Raw genomic sequence first — 11,745 nt, forward strand, 5'->3', positions numbered from 1 at the left:
AAGTCATCTCAACATTTAAAATGAAAGATATCAGCCAAGTCTTTTGTTTTTTAAATAAGAGGGAGGCCTACTGCCTGGCTTTCTCTGTAGAAGTAGGAGGAAGTTGCATGGAATACTCACCTTATCTTATCCCATTCATTGCTGCATTATTGTAAACATGGCTCTAAGGGAAAAGGAGAAAATCCTTCCTGATTTGAGTTAGCAATCAGTTCAACCTTCAGAACGTAGGCAAATTATGTTGAAACATCTATTTACATAAATTCAAAGCACAGTGGGGACAGAATAATTATACCCACCTCTCCCCCTTAAAGCTAAGAAACTGGATTCTGCTGATATTTTAAAGGACAAAGAATATCAGAGTGGACATTGCACTTGTGCAAGAGGAGTCTGGATTACAGTTGCATAACTAGCTACTTTGTTACCAAATGCAGATTCACGCATGGGAAAGCTGTTCTTAGACATTAGCTAGCAGCAATAGCCTAAAAGAAGGCAGGCACTTATGCCAAAGGGGGAACAGCAGCCAAACAATCCATGCTGCTAGTTACAGGACACTGCTTTTAGGCCTGCAGCAACTGCTGTAAAGGGAACCTCTCAAGGGATCTCTAGAATATAGTCTGAACAGATGGTTTGGTTCAGGCTTCAAAGTGTTCAGTAACCATGGGATGACGGACAAGTTGCCCAGAGCAAGTGCAGCCTTACAAGCAACCCAGATGACTTATGAATGATTAAACATAGTGTTGCATAATACATATTTAGCCGGAAGCAAATTCCTATTGCAGGAGAGGGGATGAAGAAGGGGAAGGAGGTGTGGAGTGGGGGGGGGGGGGCAGGGAGGAGAGAGAGGTGTGAGCATTCCTTCTAGCCACCTAATACTAAACAGTTTGGATTCTATTAAGGATGTTATATTGCAGTTAATTGACAGAATTTCCATGGACTACTTGACAGGCACTTTCATATTTCTCCTTTGAAATATACAAGAGCCCCCGCTGGGAAGTCCCACTGACTCTGGGCTGCCTGCTGGTGCCTGCTTTGAAACATACAAAGAGTCCCCAGTGGGGGCTCTTGTGCATTTCAAAGCCATGGAGCCAGAGGTCAGAGGGGACTCCCCAGCTTGGGATCAACTGGGGAGTCCCAAGCTGACCCTGGTCTCCACAGTGCTGCCCCCTTGAAATGCCACCTTAGAGTTTCAAAGGGGCAGCTGCCACACAGCTGATCCCCGGGCTCCACAGTGCTTCAGTATTTTAAAAGGGCAGCACTGCACAGCTGAGCCACAGATCAGGTGTGCTGCAGCTGCCCCTTTGAAATGACCCTTCTCCCCCTCCCCCCACTGCTGCCTTTATCTGATAGAGGCAGCAAGGGGGTGGGAATCGACTAGTCCGGTGTTTCTCAACCAGTGGTAAGAGTACCCTTAGGGGTACATCAACACAACTGAAATTTGGAGAAAACTGAATTTTTGTTTTAAGTTTTACAACACTTTATTAGTTTTGTACATTTTACACCCAAACATTTCATCGCCCACCCAGCTACAATTAAGTTGTTTAAACAAATGTGTTGCAATGGTAGAAGAAAATGTTGTGTCTGAAAACTGTAGGTACTGGGGTTACTTAATTTTTTTAAAGGGGTACTTTATAAAAAAGGTTGAGAAACACTGAACTAGTCGACTGACTAACCGATAAGCATTTGCTAGTCCTTAACATCCTCACTTGCCATAGATTCTTGCAAAGAGATATCCAAAACAATATAAGGGAGACAGATTTGGAAGACCGTTACAGGCCAAACTAATCCCTTGTGCAACTCTGTTGATTTTGAGGACTGAAGTTGGACTGACATCTGTTTACAGGAGTGAAAGATGGGAAATTGTGGCACAGCGCCAATTCTCATACTACCTCTAGATGGCACTGCTATTTTTTTCATGGTTATGTAACTCACATTCCCTACAACATACTGTAGGCCTCTGTGCGACTACTGCAAAGTCAGACTGGGAAACAGTGTCTGAAGGTTGTGACCCTCCAATAGCTCTGGTGGCCTGTGTGAAGATGGTCTCAGAGAAGAAGCCATGTTAGTCTGTAACTTTAAAAAACAATGAGTAGTCCTGTGGCACCTTACAGACTGTTTTCCCTACTGTACATATCTTGGATTCTGTATTTCCACTCAACTCATCTAGTGAAATGGATTTTACCCACAAAATCTCATGATCCTATATCTTTGTTCATCTTTAAGGTGCACAGGACAACTCATTGTATGAGGATAGTTCTTTTCCAGTCCACTTCCTAGAGAGACAGGTCCCCCCACAAGCTATGTTCAGCACAGGCCCTCGTGTTGGTCTCAGAAATGTCAAGAATGAAGCCTAGGCATGGAGCCTGCATTCACCCTGGGGTAGCCTCCTCCTATTAAACCCAGTGCCAAGACAAATTTGTGGCCCTGCACTGCTACTGCTGTACTACTTTCTCAGTGAAGCCAGGTCTCTAGTTTCCAAAGCCACCAAACCACATTTATGCAAGATTCACTTTGTAGCATTTTACAAGGAGGAAAAACTAGTCCCCATTACAAAAAGAAAGCCCAGCTTCCTGGATTGTGGGCAAGCATCACAAGGCAAAAATGTTCAGTCACGCTCCTGCTGGCCTGGAAACTTATTCAAAGTATCTGCAAGAACTCAGGCTGTAAGGCTCTGGGAACAGGGTAACTGGGCACATACTCCTGGAAGCAAACAACACAAGGAGAATTGAAGTGAGAACTGCTAGATCTTGGAGAGCACATATCCCCAAAATATTTTCTGATGTTTAAGTGTTGGGCCCAAAAGGGAAAAGATCTGAAGGCCAAAGGTGACGATGGAGCAGAGCACGATTTGCAGAATGTGTAGTAGTGATACCAAAGCATACGCGAGAGAGAGGCCTGTTTCTCTTTCAGATGCCAGACAGGAATCTTTTAAAACCAAGCAAATCTGATACTGAATCAGACAAAGCTACAGTCAATGAGGACTATGATGAGAGCGGGTAACTGAGGTATTCTGTGGCTATGTTGAAATAAAACTGCATCTGTCAAATCATGACATTGCCTGGCCACATGAGGGATTTGCTCTGATGCAAGTACAGTGGCAGCTGGTCCCTGGTAGCTCTACCCCACACACAGCCTTACTTCTGTATCTTCTATTGAAACTAATTGCAGTTTCCAGCCAATAGGAGCTGAGAAATTGTGCTATGGACAGAAGCAGCATGCAAAGCCTTCCCCTCCCCCTGGCGGCCGGAGTAGAGAGCCATAGGGAGTAGCCAGCTGCTTAAAGCGGCGTGGGGCTGCTTCTGTGCCTGAGGGTCCTGGTGGGTCAGCCCGGAGGCTGGCTATGATGACTTAGCAGGCCTGATCCAGTCCACAGGCCTCATCTTGCCCCTGCACTAACTCCACCTCATTTTCTTGCAAACATTCTTAAGCTCAGATACAAAGGTAGATGCCTAACTTAAAAAGATGATGATGCATGGGCATCTCAGACTCACTCCTCAGTTATTCTTTCATAATAAATTTCAGGGCTGGAGCAAAATCAAATTGTTCAAAATATCAATAAATGTATATTGACTAAGTCACTTCCTTGAGTTGGTGGGAATCATTACCCAGCCACCTTAAAACAAAGTTCCTTCGGTTGCTAAGCCAACTTTTCGCAGATTTCCTCTGCAGAGACAGAGCAAATATTTTCATCATTTGGTATTATTCGTTCAAAGCTAAGAAATTGACTAGGAGTTCAAAAAGCAGGAAAATTCATATTTCTGTTTCAGTCTATGAATCAAAATGACAGTGGGAGAGAGGAAGATGAGAGCTAGTTATAGAAGCTCTAAGAACGCCATACATTTAGTGTTGTGATGACTTGTCTGTTGGAGCTAATAAAATTTTAAAATTAAAAAAAAAGTTTGACAGCCATCCGCCAGCAACGCAGAAGACTGCTGCAATTGCAAATGTGAAACTTTGCTGCTGCACCTGCAGCTTGACACAAGTAATGAGAACTATACACTACTAAAAGATTTACCCTGCGTTATTCAGGTCCTTATCTCAATTTTTGTTTTTCTTCATTTAAATCATTGTTCTGGGGTGGGGCTGGGGATGAGGGAGATCAGTATGCAAGCTACCCTGGGGAGAAAAGACAACCCCAGCCCTCTCTTACCACAGTAGTTTGGGACTAGGTAAGAAGCTCCTCTCCATGGTTGCTGTAGCCCCAGCAGACACTGCCAGGGAAGGGGTGCATGTCCTCCAGATGCAGCAGATCCAGATTCGTCTACCCCCTTCACTCTCCAACCAGAATGAGGAATGGAGCAAACTGCACACTTTCCCCTTGTTCCCTGATGAAGGGGAATAGCCAGGAATACTCCTATATGAATGGGGGGTGCAGCCCCCCCCAAAGTGTACTTGAGGGTTGGGCAGCCCAGATTGGGGGGAGGAATGGCCCCAGCCAGCCCCTTTCACTTGTCTAGAGATTGTGTGTCTCTTCTATATGGTTTTATGGGTTCCTATATGCATGGAGGGGGGGAGGGGAGCTCCAGACCCCCCCACCACCACCAAATCCTTAACTTGCTTTAAATTATAAGAGGAAGATGCATACCAAATTTGGTGGTCCTACCTCTTACTGTTTAGGAGGCGTTCTTGAACAAACAGACTGACAGATTCGCTCACTCTCAAACTCTCTCAAATATATAGATTTCCTAAATCAATAAAAATCTAGTTATCTAAAAAAAATTACAAAAACTATACTCTTAGGCTGTGTCTAGATTGCACCCCTTTTCCGTAAAAGGGATGCAATTAGACACAGCGCAATTGCAAATGAAGCGGGGATTTAAATCTTCCCCGCTTCATTTGCCTAAACATGGCTGCTGCTTTTTTCCAGCTCGGGGCTTTGCCGGCAAAAAGCGCCAGTCTAGACGGGGATCTTTCGGAAAATAAAGCCTTTTCCGAAAGATCCCTTATTCCTGATTTTAAGAAGAATAAGGGATCTTTCGGAAAAGGCTTTATTTTCCGAAAGATCCCCGTCTAGACTGGCGCTTTTTCCCGGCAAAGCCCCGAGCTGGAAAAAAGCAGCAGCCATGTTTATGCAAATGAAGCGGGGAAGATTTAAATCCCCGCTTCATTTGCAATTGCGCTGTGTCTAATTTGCATCCCTTTTACGGAAAAGGGGTGCAATCTAGACACAGCCTTAGATATTGTAAAATGCTGTACTGAGTTGTAAGTTAACATGTTTTAGGGATCATATTTGTACCATTGTTTAAAAAAGGTGAAGTAGTATCAGCGGGAAACTTGATTTAAATCATGATTTAATTCAATGATTTAAAAATCACCTAGATGTATAATGCAGGACAATGTAGCACTTTAAAGACTAACAAGATGGTTTATTAGATGATGAGCTTTCGTGGGCCAGACCCACTTCCTCAGATCAATTAGTGGAAGAAAATAGTCACAACCATATATACCAAAGGATACAATTAAAAAAATGAACACATATGAAAAGGACAAATCACATTTCAGAACAGGAGGGGGATGCAGGGGGGGGGAGGAAGGAAGGTAAGACCTTTACAGAAAAATCTACCTCTGTATATTTCACTTACTATTTGTATTGCAATAGCACCTATAAGTCCTAGTCCTGAAGCAGGACCCCAATTGCACTAGGTACTGCACAAACACACAACAAAAAGATGGGTCCAGTCCCCAAAGAGATTTCCAGTCCAACATTCCCTGGTTTTTTTCCATCTGTGTGCAGAATAAATTGTGTTATGTGCACTACCAGTAGAAACATGCTTCTGGCTGTGGGACAATATGGGCACTCTGCTAATCAGCTCGGCAGCTACCGTATTTTCCGGCGTATAAGACGACTTTTTATGCTAAAAAACATCCCCCAAAAATCGGGGGTCGTCTTATACGCCGGGTATACAGGCAGTCCCCGACTTGCAGGTTCGAACGGGGCTTTTCTCGCCCCGGAGGACACAGACTGCGGGACCTCGCAGTCCCGCCGCCCATGTACTTCGGGGCGAGAAAAGCTGCTCCACGTCTCCCTGGTCTGCAGACCAGGAAGACGCGGAGCAAAGCCGCGGAGGGGCTCCGGCAGCGGGGCAGCCCAGACGCGCCGCGGCTGTCCCGCTGCCAGCGTCCTCAGAGGCTTTGCTGCCGGTGTCCCTGGTCTGCTGGGGACCGTCTCCAGCAGACCAGGGACACCGGGAGCAAAGCCGCAGCCGCGGCGGGGTCCCGCACCTCTGAGGCTTTGCCAGAGCAAAACCTCAGAAGCGCAGCACCCCGCTGCCACTTCGGCTTTGCTCCCGGTGCCCCTGGTCTGCTGGGGACCGTCTCCAGCAGACCAGGGACACCGGGAGCAAAGCCGGGGAGGCGGAGGGGCGCTGCCGGTTGGCCTCTGAAGGGGGAGTAGTCTTATACGGCGAGTATAAGACGAAAACCTATCTTTTAACTAGAAAATTAGGGGGTCGTCTTATACGCCCAGTCGCCTTATACGCCAGAAAATACGGTATTTGAATTTTTCCTGGGAGGCCGCCCAAAACACACAGTTTACAGGGAACACTGTTCCAAACTCTCCCCCATTTAGCTAGTTGAAATAACTGCCTCTTCAAAAAGATGCTTCAGAATCCTCTGCATGGAGATGCTGGGGCAGTGTGTCTCAACTTTTTTTTACAAAGTACTCTTATAATTTTTTTAAAGTACCCCCAGAGCCAGGCACCCGCAACCTCCCTGCTCTAATCCAATGCCCCTCCTCTCCCCCAGAGCCAGGCACCAGACGTAACCCTACCTTTGAAGCGCTCACTCCTGCCACCCAGCCCTACCTCAGTGGCTTGTCTGCAGGGAGCAAGTGGCCCGCCAGGGCCAGGCTCGCCACATGGGGCTGTACACACCCCAGCCCAGCACCCCCCTAGCATGGCGCCTGGGGGCAACTGCTCCTCCTCGTTATGCCGCTGATGTGGGGGGAGGGGTCCTTTGGAGCAAAGCTTATGCTTCACAACCTTTTAGCTCCTCTCTGCAGCACCCCGGGGAAGATGCTATTGGGATGCATTGTACTGAGCTGCTGATGGGCATGGCACATCTCCAGGTTCAGCCACCCTCCCCGCTGGAGCACCCCGAGGAGGCTACTGGAGAGGAAACAAACTTGAAGAAGTGACTTTCTTTTTCTCCCCGCCTAAACCTGCCCCCCAACTTGGACCTAACCTGGGTCTCACCAGAGCTGCCACTGCAGCCACACACTTTTCCCACCAGGCGTGCACGGAGTGGCTGTTAATGTCCGGGTGCGTGGCTCCGAATGTTCAATTTGACAAGCCACCCCCACCCCGGACATTTTTTGCCAAATTTCATTTGTGTTGAGGTACCCCCGCCCCCAGACTTCTCGCGTACCCCAAAGGGTATGTGTACCACTGGTTGAGAAACACTGTACTAGGGAAAGAGGCACAACAGCTTATGAGTGATCTCTGGTAGGTGAGGTGGAGTGATAGAAACTGATGGAGCAAATCTGCCCTGAAGTGGATCACAGCATGTAATTTTAGGGATACTGCCCCCTGCTGTGACGAGGTTTTATCTTTTGAATCACCAGGCCAGGTAATAACCCAGAAAGTAGAGAGAAATCTTTTACCAGCACTTCAGTGGACCACAGTTCTAATACACTGTGATGGGTTTGCTCAGAGATCCTTTGAGAGTATCACTTACTGTGCTGAAAATACCACTCAGCCAGCTTACCTGCCTTCTAGGTCATCCCACCACCCTATCCTGCTAGCCAGAACCTCTGGTCTTCCCAGCAAAGGCACAGAGTTGGGAATCACAGCCCACAGCAAAGCAGTACAGACACAGAGTAGCTTAGTTCTGGGAAGGCTCAGTCACAAGGACTTGACACAGCACCTAGGTGCACAATCCCAAAGGGACCACAACCCCAGATAAAAGTTTTATACAGAGCAAGCTCATAAGTTGCTTGCCCTCTTTATCAATGACAGAGATATACACAGCTATTCTCCCTTCCACTCTCCTGCATCCTGGCAACAATTATTTACACTGGGTTTAATAATAAACAAAAGTGATTTTATTAAGTATAAAAGTGTGAAAGCAGGCAGATCAAAGTAAGTCACTAAGCAAAATAAAACACGCTAGCTAAATCTAATATATTAAAGATCATTTGTTACTAATCATAATTTTGCACCCAAGTTCTTATTTCAGGTAAAGTCATTTTTGGGCCAGAGCTATTCTTTCTGACCTGGGTACAGCAGCTGTTCTCCAGCCCTGTTATTACATTTTTTTCCCAGGTGTTTTATTATAACCTCTTGGGGTGGCAGTCTGTAAAGCCAGCTGAAGACAGTCACTGTTTACTTCTCTTTCCTTATATAGAATATTCCTAGGGCAGGAAGCCTTTCTCCAGTGCCACACCCCTGTGGAAAAGTACAAAATTCAATATGGATTCCAGTATCAGGTGACCTGGCCACATGTCACAGCAGGACCAACCACAGTCCAGGCTTACAGGAAAAGCAAGACTATTCACAGATCATTGTCCCAATTACCAGGCCATTAAGTTCCTTAAGAACTACTAATGGCCCTCACTTACCATGTCTAGATTAGTAAACAGGTTTATACTTCATATTAATTTAGAAAAGAGAAGACAGAGAGGGGACATGATAGCAGTTTTCCAGTATCTAAAAGGATGTTACAAGGAGGAAGAAGGAGAAAAATCGTTCTCGTTAGCCTCTGATGATAGAACTAGAAGCAATGAGCTAAACTGCAGCAAGGGAGGTTTAGGTTGGACATTAGGAAAAACTTCCTAACTGTCAGGGTGGTTAAACATGAAATAAAAGTTTGCTGGCTGCTTTTGGGAGTGGTACAGGGCCAGGGCAGGGATATGCCTGCCTTAGCCCCACTGCACCACCACCCTGGGGCCACCTGACATAAGTAGTGCCCAGAAGGAGCCCACATCCTGAGACCTACCCGTCATAAACCCCCTCCAGCACCCCATACACCTGTTCTCACCCCGAGCACTCCTGCATCCAAACACTCTCCCAGAGCCTGCATCTAGAACCCACTCTAATACCCCAACTGCCTGCCCCTAGCTCAGCTAAGAGCGCCTCTCACACTGCAAATCCCTTAATCCAATCCCAACCCTCTGCCCCAGCCTGGTGAAAGTGATGGAGGAAGGAGGGAGAATGGAGTGAGCAGGGGTGGGGCCTTGGAGAAGGGGCACAAAAGAGGTGGGGCAAGGGGATTTGGGTTTGAGGTAGATCTTGGATTGCTCTTAAATTTAAAAAGTGATCTCATGCTTAAAAAGGCTGGAGACCACTGATGAGACCCTGTGAATAAGTGACACTTCTCAAAAATTAAGAGGCATTAATTCACCCAAGAATAGCATTTATTTTCCTCTGAAAGTCCCAGTGGTGGCTCTGCCCCAACAACAGTAACTGTCTGAAAATAGAATGCAACAGACGGCTGCTCCTTCTAAAACATGAACAAAGCTCTTAGGGGCTGGGACAATCTGTTTATATGACTGTTCAGTGTCTTCTAACAATCAGATCCTGGATCCATGACTGGAGCTCCCAGGTGATACTATAACATAAATATAGGGAAGAATTGCTAACGGGTCTTTCCAGACCCACAAAGGACCAGTTTTGCAAACCCCATGCAGGCCGCTCATTCAGTGACTGGCAGCAGGACTCTGAAGTGCAAAAGGGTTGCACCAGTGGCCGTTCACAGGTTCATAGAATACTAGAACTGGAAGGGACCTCAAGAGGTCATCGAGTCCAGTCCCCTGTCCTCATGGCAGGATCGAGCACTGTCTAGATCATCCCTGATAGATCTATCTAACCTGCTCTTAAATATCTCCAGAGAGAGATTCCACAACTTCTCTAGGCAATTTATTCCAGTGTTTAACCACCCTGACAGTTAGGAAGTTTTTCCTAATATCCAACTTAAACCTCCCTTCCTGCAATTTAAGCCCACTGCTTCTTGTCTATCTTCAGAGCCCAAGGAGAACAATTTTTCACCCTCCTCCTTATAACACACTTTTAGATACTTGAAAACTGCTATCATGTCCCTTCCCAGTCTTCTCTCTTCTAAATTAAACAAGCACAATTCTTTCAGTCTTCTCTCATAGCTCATGTTTTCTAGACCTTTAATCATTCTTGTTGCTCTTCTCTGGACCTTCTCCAATTTTTCCACATCTTTCTTGAAATGTGGTGCCCAGACCTGGACACAATACTCCAATTGGGGCCTAGCCAGCGCAGAGTAGAGCGGAAGAATGACTTCTTATGTCTTGCTCACAACATTCCTGTTAATGCATCTCTGGATCATGTTTGCTTTTTTTTTTTTTTTTTTTTTTTTTGTAACAGTGTCACACTGTTGACTCATATTTAACTTGTGGTCCACTATGACCCTAGATCCCTTTTTGCAGTACTCCTTCCTAGACAGTCACTTCCCATTCTGTATGTGTGAAACTGGTTGTTCCTTTCTAAGTGAAGTACTTTGTATTTGTCCGTATTAAACTTCATCCTATTTACTTCAGACCATTTCTCTAGTTTGTCCAGATCGTTTTTAATTATGACCCTATCCTCCCAAGTAGTTGCAACCCCTCCCAGCTTGGTATCATCTGCAAACTTAATAAGTGTACTCTCTATGCCAATATCTAAATTGTTGTTGAAGATATTGAACAGAACTGGTCCCAAAACAGACCCCTGCAGAACCCCACTAGTTATGCCCTTCCAGCAGGATTGTGAGCTACTAATAACTACTCTCTGAGAATGGTTATCCAGCCAGTTATGCACCCACCTTATAATAGCCCCACCTAAGTTGTATTTGCCTAGTTTATTGATAAGGAGATTATGTGAGACTGTATCAATGCCTTATTGATATCCAGTAATAGAGATGTAGCTGTGTTAGTTTGATCTTGCTGAAACAAAAGACAGGACTATGCAGCACTTTAAAGACTAACGAGATGGTTTATTAGGTGATGAGCTTTCATGGGCCAGACCCACTTCCTCAGATCTGAGGAAGTGGGTCTGGCCCACAAAAGCTCATCGCCTAATGAGCCATCTCGTTAGTCTTTAAAGTGCTGCATAGTCCTGTCTTTTGTTTTATTAAAGTCTAGGTATACCACATCCACCGCTTTTGTCTTATCCACAAGACTTGTTATTTTATCAAAGAAAGCTATCAGATTGGTTTGACATGATTTGTTCATTTCAAAACCATTCTGGCTGTTACCCATCACCCTATTATCTTCCAGGTGTTTGCAGATGAATGCCTTAATTACTTGCTCCATTATCTTTCCTGGCACAGAAGTTAAATTGACCTCTAACTTTTCTAAGTAATTATTAACTTGGATTTTTATTTTAACTTCTAAACCTATAGGATTGCTTTTAGGCCAGGCTTGCGCAGGTGTGGAACCACGGCTACAAACTGCATTTCCACATTTCCCAGCCACTGGCGCGCTGCTCCTCCCTTGCAGGCTGCAAAGCCGGTCTGAGGCTCGTATGGAGCCCACCACAAAGACCCAGAAGGGCTCGGCCAAGCCCCACGCGAGATCGAGCAGCACGGACGCTGCACCTGGCAGCCGGCCCTGCACAGCCCAGCGCCTCAGCGGCACCGTCGCTGGGGCTCCGGGGACACGGGGCTCGCCTCTCTACAGGCCGCACGGGCAAAGCTGCGGGGCTACTGCCCCTCCACCTCCTTACGCCTCGGCCAGCGGGCGCGCTACTCACCTGGAGCGGCTCAGCAAACTTTCCCGCCAGCCGCTGGGAGCGCAGTGCAAAGCCG

General features: G+C 46.3%; 1 protein-coding gene across 1 annotated transcript in view; it reads right to left on the reverse strand.

Moving 5' to 3' along the window:
• XRCC6 (X-ray repair cross complementing 6) overlaps nucleotides 1-11,715 on the reverse strand; it is a 68,601-nt gene extending 56,886 nt beyond the window's left edge. The window contains exon 1 of the mRNA XM_075936037.1: nucleotides 11,691-11,715. The gene's annotated coding sequence lies outside the window, so the exon portion shown is untranslated. The remainder of the gene's footprint in view (nucleotides 1-11,690) is intronic.
• Between the last annotated feature and the right edge of the window lie 30 nt (nucleotides 11,716-11,745).

The sequence above is a fragment of the Pelodiscus sinensis genome, chromosome 1 (genome assembly GCF_052426305.1).
Source record: "Pelodiscus sinensis isolate ZL-2025 chromosome 1, ASM5242630v1, whole genome shotgun sequence".
NCBI lineage: Eukaryota > Metazoa > Chordata > Testudines > Trionychidae > Pelodiscus > Pelodiscus sinensis.